The sequence below is a fragment of the Saccostrea echinata genome, unplaced genomic scaffold (assembly GCF_033153115.1).
Source record: "Saccostrea echinata isolate AGI-Se365-2 ecotype Australia unplaced genomic scaffold, CSIRO_AGI_Sech_v1 ptg000014l, whole genome shotgun sequence".
NCBI lineage: Eukaryota > Metazoa > Mollusca > Bivalvia > Ostreida > Ostreidae > Saccostrea > Saccostrea echinata.
In genome coordinates, this window is record NW_026889763.1 from 10,586,819 (window position 1) to 10,597,860 (window position 11,042).

The 11,042-nt window shown below is 34.1% G+C and overlaps 1 long non-coding RNA gene across 1 annotated transcript; it reads left to right on the forward strand.

Annotated features, from left to right (window-relative positions):
* The first annotated feature begins 1,646 nt into the window (after window positions 1-1,646).
* LOC133187213 (uncharacterized) lies at window positions 1,647-9,115 on the forward strand. Its single transcript, XR_009721147.1, has 3 exons — window positions 1,647-1,756; window positions 2,244-2,508; window positions 9,036-9,115. It is a non-coding gene; the product is annotated as an uncharacterized LOC133187213 (long non-coding RNA).
* The last annotated feature ends 1,927 nt before the right edge of the window (window positions 9,116-11,042 follow it).

Below are 11,042 nucleotides of genomic sequence, written 5' to 3' on the forward strand. Positions count from 1 at the left end.
AATCAGAAACTCAAGCATCTTTTTAATGTCAACTTCAGAGTACTTGTGTGAACAATCAGAATGTTTTTTAACAAAATAATTTTGCAAATGACCAATGACAAGGTAAGTATATTTACGAGTTCCATTTTTATTGAAAAAGCAGCTGTCAATGATATCAAAAAGCCTGGTCTTTAATTTATCGTGGGGAATGGTTGTGTACAAAGTTGAAAAGTCGAAAGTTTTTAAGCTGTTGATTTTGGTAAAATCTTGTGATTTCAAATTTTCCAAAAGTTCCTTGGAATTTTTAAGTATCCACATCTGATTTACACCACTTCTCGAATATATTGTTGCACAGTACTCTTGAAGTTTCTCCTTCACCACTGTTAATATCTTAGTGAGGAGTAAAGATAGAGGCTTGGTTGAACATTTACTGGAACCCGCTATGTATCTTTGTTTGTAAGGATTTTTATGAAGTTTCGGAATCCAATATAAATATGGTAATTCAAATTCATTTTGGTTGTTTGGAATATTGAAAATATTCAAAACTGACATATGATTTTGAAGAATTTCTTCCTTAGAAAGGGAACTATGAGTATAAGTTGGAGGTACATTTATATTTATGTCATGAATAACTTTTCAGATCCCTTTTATTTCAGGAAATAATCATATTTTTATCTTTCATATCCTATTTCAGATTTTTGATTAATAAATATATTTTTAATCATGCAAAGAACAAAGCAAAGATCATATCGGCAGATCAAACGACAGCGAAAAAAGAAAAAGTAATGCTAAAATACAATGTAAACAAGAGATGTTTGTGAAACATTTATACCCTCCCCCCTCCCAAATAATTGAAAATTTTCTAAGTCCAAGGGGCATAACTCTGTCAAAAATTGACCTAGATATTTAATGATGAATATGTATACCAAATTTCATTTCAGTACGTGCAACCTCTGCAAAGAAAATGAATGGAAACTGCAAATAATTGGAATTTTTCTAAGTCCGAGAGGCATAACTCTGTCAAAAATCGCTCGAACGTACCCAAAACAAAACTTGACCTATATATTCTTATAATAAATCTGTATACCAAATTTTATGTCAGTATGTGCAACCTCTGCTAAGAAAATGAACGGAAACTGTTGGTGGACAGACAGACCGACCGATCGACAGCAGCAAAGCAATATGCCATCCCTTCTTCTAAGGGGGGGGGGTGAGGGGGGCATAAATTTAACCAAAAAAAAATCAACAAAGGATACCATTAATACATAGTACAGGTGAACACATATTTTGCTTTTGAGGAAAACAATTAACCCCTGTTTAATTATCACGACAAATTAAACATGTTTCTACTGTACATCAGATCCATAGCCGATTTTCATACTCATTGTGAGCTGATAATAGGGACTGTAAGTCTCGTTCTCGTCTCATATTGTAAAATGAGATTAATTTGAAAATGTTTTCCTCAGTAAATTATAATGTAGATAGTGTAAATAGAATTTTAATGTGATGATGTTCAATGGACCAAGTGTGATGAGGGCCTGTCCTAAATAATCTTCTGATTACATGTATATTTGAGCATTGTATACAAAAACAGTAACAGTTCATCTTTTTCTAATCTGTGCATATTTTTTGTTGGAATCACTGCTGTTTTTATTCTCATTAGCTCTGTTAGCAAAACAGACGTAAAGTATGGGTGGCTCAAAAATCCCAATACATCCATAAAAAGAAATACTAAAACTATGGATGAGTTGTTTCCTACAAGTCACCCAGAATACAGGTAAAAATCGTAGATTTAGGCACATAAAATTCTAATTTAGGATCCTTCAGTCACAATGCACACCTCAACATGCCACATATTCTCATAGCTATTTTGGGATCATTCTCTCTGTTTGTTTTTAATGAAAAGAATAGAGCATTAGACAGGCCATTTGATGATATGGACAGAAATTTCCTTCATCAGGTATTGGCCAGACATGACAGATTTATTGGTATAAATTGGAACATTTAATGTATTTAGTTGTGGTTTGGTTATTTGTTTTGTTATGTATATGTACATTTCAGCACATGTACTGTATTTGTCTTGTACTTGTATTTTTTAATACAAGTAATAATATTGGTTATTGTAATGTTTGTAGGAATGCTACTATAAAAACTTCTTTTTATGTTTAGCCTCACCTGCTTCATGATTCAGATATTCTTGTCATGTACCATCTGAAGATTTAAGAAATATTTACATCATCAACAAATTGTTTTTAATATTTTAGCTATGGAATGGATTCTGCAACCAGAGCCACAGGTGCCAGATCCTCCTCCTCCTATTATAGAGGATCTTTTGACCAATCCAGAGTTTATACACGCAGATGTTCCACTTGCTTGGTTACACCGTGCAATGATTCTGTCAGATGAGATTATCAGGAACACTGCAGAGGCAACGAAAATGCAGTGAACAAATCCAATGTGGGCAGTCATGAGGAAAAATAGGATAACTGCCTCCAACTTTGGAGCAGAGCTAAATCTTAAGCATAAACGGTAGTGACGTTACGCACGGTGTTGGTGTCACATTTGGTAACGTTATAAATGACGTTTAACGTCACGTAAACGGGACGTAAAAATTACTCATATCAATCAGCGACTTAGTAAAACTTTCATAAAGGTTTAACTGCATACTGAAGAGTTCTAATCCATATGTTTTATGAATTTAAAGTGATCTGCCCTTTTATGTAAGTTGGAATAAATGGAAATCTTCAGTAAATGACACAATTTGAAATAAAATGAAAGTAATATTGACCAAAAAACCCCTGAATACATTAATTGCATGTACGTAAACATGAGCGAATACTTCATTTTCTTTAAACATCTTTATATATTTTTTCTTGGTGAATGTTGTAGCTAGGTACTAGTACCCTTGTTGAAATTGAAGTATCTACACGTTTATATAAAAGATCTCAAAGTAAAAAAAAACGTTTTCATTAGAATTTAGAGTTCCCTTAAATCCATTTCTATGTTAAAAGTAAAAAAATAAAATAAAATAAAATGAAAAGAAACTGGAAGTTTAATGAGTGAATATGTTTATTATGTAGCGTGAAAAACGTTCATGTCAAAAACAGGCAAAACTGTTCTTTACCGTATTAATTAACTTTCTTTAAATTTGTTAAAAATACAGGTTTGAAATCAATTCTAAAAAATATTTAGATGCCATTTAATATCAATTTAGTGTGTTAACACGCACAAATCGACGCATTCCAGGATATCTTCATTTTCCTCTTCGGTTAGGTGAAGAATTTCGTTTTGTATAGATACATTTTGGCATATAAACAGTACAGATGCACTTGGAACCATGGCTACTGGGCGTTTTATTAGCTTATAGTCCAAGATTGAGTTTTCCTTTTTAGCAAAATATTTTCCGTGGATGACTGTTGACCCTGCAACAAACGATCCACCCCACTTGTCTGTTTTGGCTTTCCGTAGAGTTTTGCTCTTTGATGTGGCTTGTAAAAGATAAAAGTCATTGTCGTCATCCCCTGTGCACAGAACAGCAAACACTGTTCCTTCAGTAATAAAATCTGAGAGTGTTTCTGCCTCGGTATATTCTTCCTCAGAAATGTCAGGATCCTGATGTGTAGATTCGCTATTCGACTTCATTTTCATTTCTTTGGAAAGTCCAACTTGAGGTAAATTTTCACACTTTTCCCCTTCTAGACAACTGTCGCAGTAACACGACATATTACGTAATATGATTTTCCCGTCTTTAGATGTTTCTGCTCGATGTACGGCTCGAATTCCTTTAATTGGCTGAAAGTTCTCTTCAAACCTCGGGATTTCTTCAATATATCGAAATATTCTTCTTTTGCAGGCATGAGATCGCGGTGTCCTGAGATTAGCCTCTGCAAAATTAAATAAATCAAGCGCAGATCTTATTTGAGCTTTCCCGCGGATAACAGCCATATCAGCTTGGTTCTTAAGTAAACCTCCCGCTGCATCCTGTGGTCCTTTACCATGGCTACTTTCAAAATAATTTCGTATCATTTTCTGATATCCAAGCTCGTCAACGGAATGAACGAGATTTCCCAAACAGTTCCTGCTTTTATATTGGCTTTGACATCCGTCACAAAACTCATGCATTGTAGAGAGCGGATAATTGATGGACTGCAAATATTCAGATATCAATTTCTGAACACATTTAACAAAATGATGGTCGTGCTTTTCGTCAGGAGAAATAAGAAAAAAATGTTCACAAATAATATAAGGGTCATCGGGGGTGCTCGATACACCGTCAACTTCTAAAATAGCATGTCTATAAATCAGTGAAATGTGAATGGAAACCTCAGTTCGTTGAAAATAGTTTGACTGGATTTCAATCTGCTCACTACATCGGTAGTTTTCCGAGAAATCATGAACTGTTAAACATTCGTTTTCCGGTAAGTTTTCGGCAAGATTTTTCAGCTGATCCGTTTGCCATTTGGCCCTGAAATGATGACCTGGGAAAAACCCCAACACCTTCTTAAAATACTTTATCATCTCACCGGACTTTGTTATTTTGTCTACCAATGTCAGTTTCTTCTTGGTGCCATTTTTTGTTTTGATGTCAACATACTCGAATTTTTTCCAGTTTACATCTGGCGAATCGTCACACATATCTAATTCAGCGTCACAAAATCTCAGCAAATGAACACCGCATTTTTCACAGCTTCTTTCTAAACAGTCTTTCAAATGTAAATTTCCATCCTCCGTATGGCACATCGTATCTTCACATAATTCCGAAATTGTTTTGTAAACCTTAAATGTGTTTTCGTCCAGCAACCCATCGTTTGCCAACTGATTTCTACGTGCCTTGAAAGCGTTGAACAAAAACTTGCTCTCTAGATGATACCTGCAGCAGCATGTTGTTCTATCCTTTTTCCTTGCAGATCGGACAAAATATGGCTTACATTTTTCAAATGTTCTCTGTGAAATCTGAATTTCAGGATAATGTTGGTTAAAAGACATGAACAGTTCACTCTGTGTTTTTTCTAGAATTTGAATAGCATGGCTACAGTAAGTTTTTGGACCTATTCGGACACGCTTGACATCAGTTTTATTTCCAGTGTGCCGCGAATTTTCAGGTAGACACCAAAAATCATATACTGTTTTTTGAACTTCTTCAGTTAGTTTATCTGACCTTGTTTTCCTTTTTGTAAACTCAAAGGATGATTGTTCTGAATGCAAAACTCGTTGTCGGATTCGAACACCCTTTGAGATCCTTCTAACTGGCATTCCGAGTTTTCTCGCAAGGTCAACTTTGGCCCTAGATTTTTGAACTAATGGTCCTGATACAGATGCAGCTAGAATGTCGACGACTTCCCGCGACTTATCACTCCTCTTAAATTTCACCGAATTCAAGAAAGATTTCACATCCTGTATAACCGATTCATTCATTTCCAATTCTTTGCGTTCTTCCGGTGATGGTACAACCTTTCTACGCTGTAGTTCCTTAACCGTGGGTGATTTCTTTGAGGACAAGTACGCCTTTACAGTTGCAATACGTTTTAGAGGTGTCCTAGGAAGAGCTTCCTTTAACTTTCTTATTGCACGGGATTTGCTCATTTTATTTTGAAATATTTGTTGTTCCTCTTGTGTGAGCGGAAGATTGTGTTGCTTGAGTATTTTTTTCTTTTCTCGCCATCGTCTTTGTTTCTCTGTGTTTTTCTTGCGTTCTTCTTCCTTCTTTAATTTCTCTTGAATCTGTTTACTCTTAAGGACTGCCCTACTTTTCCGCTTTCTTTCTGTAGCTTGTTGTCTTTTTTCACGTTCTTCCTCTTTTTTCCGAGCAAGCCTCTCTCTCTGCTGCCTCTTCTTTACAGCAGCTATAGATTGAGACAACTCCTTTGCTGGTCTCAATAATTTTTGTTTTTGTTTCCATTTTCTCTTTTGTTCTCTGCGTATTTCCTCTCTCTTTTCTTTGATCGTTGAGCAATTTGACATACCTGTACCAATATATGATACAAATTTTATAATTTATATGTAAACTAATATATTAAGGAACGATAAAAATAGTTATCATACAATATATCTATACATATGTCATCCAATAAGGAATGAAATTTGAATTTATTATTGAATGTTTCATAGACAACATAATGGCTGGGGGTCCTCTTTTAGGTACATGTGAAACAATATCATTTAAGATTACCCCACCCCCCAACAAGGGGAAAAATAAGGAATACTTTTAGATCAATTTTGTTTAGAGCCAAGAAGATTAAATTTACCAAATATGTTTAAAAAAAAAATAAGGGGTTTTTTATTCTTTTTTTTTTAATTCTTTTAAAAAAAAAAATGTAATCCTTAATTTTAATGTATAATATCTATGCTATCCAATCCAAAGAGCCGTAGGCACACCTGTCGCGGATTAAAATGGGGTCTCTGAGGAGACTTCACCCCGAAATATTTTAATGTAAAAGACTGAATAAAAGAGAGAGAGAAACTATTTTCTTCCCTTTACTAATGCATGTTTTTGAATGATAATAATATACTTTATTTCCAAAACATTTTTTGTTCTCGTCGAATTTTTCTGTCCTAAAAATTGTCTTAATTTGATACTTTTTACCCCCCTCCCTAAACTTTTTAAAGCCGATTCTGCATCTCTGTATATCGTACTGAATCGAACGGGACGGGAGCGTTGCTAGCAATTCAACATTGATAACACCATTTCTTTTTCTTAAAACACACTGAAGAATTAGTATATAGGCCTTAGTTTTGTCGACATGAAAAATTGCGCTGGTATGCATAATATATTGTTGTTTTAAATTGATTACCTTTTAATGAAAGCTATACATGTATTTCTTTGATTCGCTCCCTTCATATTGTCTATGACAACTGTATACAATAACCCCTTATAAACTGTTCATTTGCCACAATTCAGCAAAAACATACATTTATATCTAATGTAATCAAATTCATATTTGATTTAGATAGCAGAAATTTTCGGTATTTGAATTCAATTTGCCGACGGTAATTGGCAATATAAAAAAAAAATATGCATACCACGTATTGTTCCGATTTTTTAAAATTTAAAGTTTGTCCCATATCGTTATCTGTTTATAATCATACTGTATACGTAACATGTGCGTCATTCCAAGGGCGGATCCAGAGGAGTGGTCAGAACCCCCCACCCACCCACGACCACCACCTCCATCTTTTTGCAGACAAAACTACACTTGAGAAATGAACAAAAGCCTTCATAAAAATTAGTATGTACTGATGAATTGTAAGTCTTAAAACTTTCCCATGTCTCCCAAAGAGAAAAAGGAAATGTAAATGGGATGTAGACTGTAAAAACTGTCTAAGCAGTCAGGTTGTGAATTCCCTCTACCCCCCTCCCCCTTTCATTTTGTGCATCCCCTCCATTTACAATTTTCTGGGTTTAACAATGAATGTGTTGATGTGTCTTAATTAAGGTGAATCTAAACCGTGAACATCTGCGCTTTTTTGTCGCGAGACGTCATAAGTGCAGATCACGTCAAAATCCTGTAGATAGACAAATTAGTAGAACAATTAAACTTCTTCATTAATTCATTGAATATCATTTCTGTTGCAAAACAAAGGAACAGGAAAGTCTAATATGGGTATAATTTTTAGAGAATAAAGAGTTTTTTTGAAAACTTATCAAGTGTTTGAAATAATTGTTTTCAAAGAGTACGAGTTCGGTACCATAGCATTTAAAATCACAGAAAAAACATTAGAAACACTGTCGAGGAAATTTGAGTAGACAGAGATTCAGTTAGAATTTCGTATCATATTTTGAGACAAAAAACGTTTTGGAACCAATTAATAAAAAGCATAGTAGGAGATTATAGACCATGAGTAAAATAATAGGAATTGAAATATAAATAAGTCTTATAAACTTGGACTAAATAGGGCTAGTTTATATTATGAGACGCCATGAAACCGTGAAAGATTTCCTGTGACGGACAAGTAAAAACATGCGAAATTCCACATGAGCTATTTTTATGCATTGAAATTCATAAAATAATGTTTAAGCAGATCCTTGATACACTCCTTTCAGAATTAAATTGCATATTTTTTCTGAAATTTATACGACGGACTAAAAAAATCAAACAGTAAGGGTTATATGGAATCACAATGTTTAAAAAAAAAAAACATAACGTGACATAGGGGTTTTATATGATATGAGTTTCAAATAAATGCTAAAACGTTTGAAAAGGATTTAAAAATGAACCTAAAATTTTTCAAGAACTCTTGTAAGCATCTGTTTTTGATAGATATTTTTGTAAATCAAATTTCCAGTACTTTAAAAATATACAACACATCTCCATAAACACCCTTACCTGATCAAACTTTGAATTTATCCCCTCTTTTTTTTCCGAAGTCTACCTTCTATCTTCATGCGTTAAAGGGCGTAACCACTCAGATCTAACGATTTTTACGTCAAATTACTTATGATGTCATAAAGACGATGCTTTTTCCCGCCGACTGATATAAAAACTATCAATATTACAATTTTATAAATCGCTCATATATATATTACAATTTTGAGTATATGCCTCAAACGTTACCAGTCTACATGTGTGTCTATGCATAAATATCAAAGGTATTAATATCTTAATGTAGATAAAATAAAAAATAATGACATATTTCCGAGTTTCAAAAGATTTTCTAATTTATTTTGAAGCAAAGTACTCAAGAGGTATTATTTATTTACACAATTATAGAGTAATGCATGCCGATATTCTCATTAGAAGGAAAATCAATTCAAAGCGTCACCAACACCGTGCGTAACGTCAATGCATTTGCAGTTTCAAGCTTATATATAAATACATGTAAAAAAAAATTTTAAGAGCGAGAGAGAGATGAAAGAAAGATAGAAGGAACGATAGAGAAAGAAAAGGGAATTACATAATCATAATCATCCCTCCCAAGATTTCATCTTTACTTGATTATCACTAAAGTGCTATACTTATATTTTTGTGAAATGTTTATTTTCATATGGTTAGGAAATTTAATGAATCAAATCAGATTACACTGTTTTGTTTTAATCATAAGAAACCAATTTATTGCAGACTCACTGCTTCTTTACAGAAGCGTCTGATGTCATCCTACAATTTAGAAAGTGTAAAGTCCATTGCATGGGGGATAACACTCACGTATGATGCTCTGAAGAAGTACTAGCTGCAATAATGTAGCCCTCTTCGATTTTTTTAATCTGATATTTTCAGGAGAGGGCTACAATTCCACTGCATATCCGTAATGGTGCAAATATATTTTTTAGATACGGGCGACTGCAGGCAAAATAAATTGTTTTTGCATTCAACTTACTTCCAATAAGACGGAATATTTATTCACCATCAACATCATAGCCCTTTATAAGCGAAAACCAAGTAAAATAAATCTGCGTGTTTACAAGTCGTTCTCTTCAGCAGCCATGACAGTTCTCGCGTGATGTACAGAGACTTGCGCTTGAATTTAAGAAGCACTTGATAAAGTAAATGTCGGCGTTGATAAATGTTTGTATTGTATGATATCACTAAACATTGACAAATAAAAGCATCCCATGTGATAATTTTTTATAAACAGTGATATTTATGCTTAAAATAAGGGAAATCCTAAACGATCCGCTCCCCTAGATCCCGATTTCTCATTGGTTGTCCCAAAATAAAATCGATCAAGGTCAGTAAACATGGCGGATAAATTCAAGTTGTGATGTTGACATATACGAAAAATAACCGATATACGATATTTTTGGATCAATTCATGTCTTGCATAACTACATTTTATGAGTCCAGGTAGGATATGTTAATAAAATACCCACTTACTGATAATTTGAGCCGAAATCTGTGCGGTAGTGAATCACTCCCGCACTTGCACCATTACAGAGATCCTAAGGAGTTGTAGCCCTCTCCCCCCCCCCCCCCAAAAAAAAAAAATCGGAGAGGGCTACATTATTGCAGCTAAAGAAGTACCAGAATGATTTTAGTGCATTTATTCAGAAAACTGGTAATGTGTCTATTTAATAAATTCAAGAAAAAAGTAGAAGATTAGAATTATTTTCTTCAATGAATCAAACAATTTTTGTTGTCCTTTTAGGAATGTTGTTTCATGAATCAGGTGCTTCACCAGATGGTTTAGTTCTGCATCCTCCTCTTTGTGAAGGGGTGTTGCTAAAACGCGGAACGGAACGGAAAATCTTATATCAAATTATATACTTCAAGCATATATAAATCAGTGCAATCGGTTTGTGTTGTTTTCTAGTTTTACAATTAACCAAATACGGGGTATGGGGGTGGGTGGGGGATGCAGAGTTATAAGATATCATGGTACGATATCATCTTTAGGTGCCTGTGCATCGAAAATTATGTTGTGTTCGCTCATACATGTATAAATATCGAATACTGGCTATTCATGTTGATCAAAGTGGTCTTTTATAAAGTTAATTCACTCATATCTCACCACAACGTTTTATATATACCACGCGTACGGCATGAAGTTTTATGTTTTCCGTACCCTGTGCTTTGCTTTTGTACTGGAAACTTCATATGAGAATACTGGTAAACATAAAGAGATCAACTCATTCTTGAAAATCAAGGTTAAATATGAACAACACATATAATTTATATCGTTTTTGGTATAATTTATAGTTTTCAAGGGCTTTAAACTGGTATCATATTTTCCGTTTTCCGTTCCGTTCCGTTTTCCGTTCCGCGTTTTAGCAACACCCTTTGTGAAGTATCTCACCAGACTCCAGATGCTAGGACAGCAATTCCTGATTTAGTGCAAGTCAAGTGCCCCTGCTCTGCTGCCTCGTTAACAGTTGAAGATGCACTCCATTGTCTGAAGGACTTTCACTTAGGTACATTTTATTGAATACCTCTTAATATGCAAAATAGCATACACAGGATTATATTACACCAGTGTTCATTTGATATATAACTGACCACTGTAAAATTTATTTGAAAAAAATTGACCTATGTTAACATCAATTTTTCTGATATTTATATGTTTTAGAATACAAGGAAGATTCTTTGTATTTGAAAACTGACCATGCCTACTACCATCAGATTCAAGGTCAA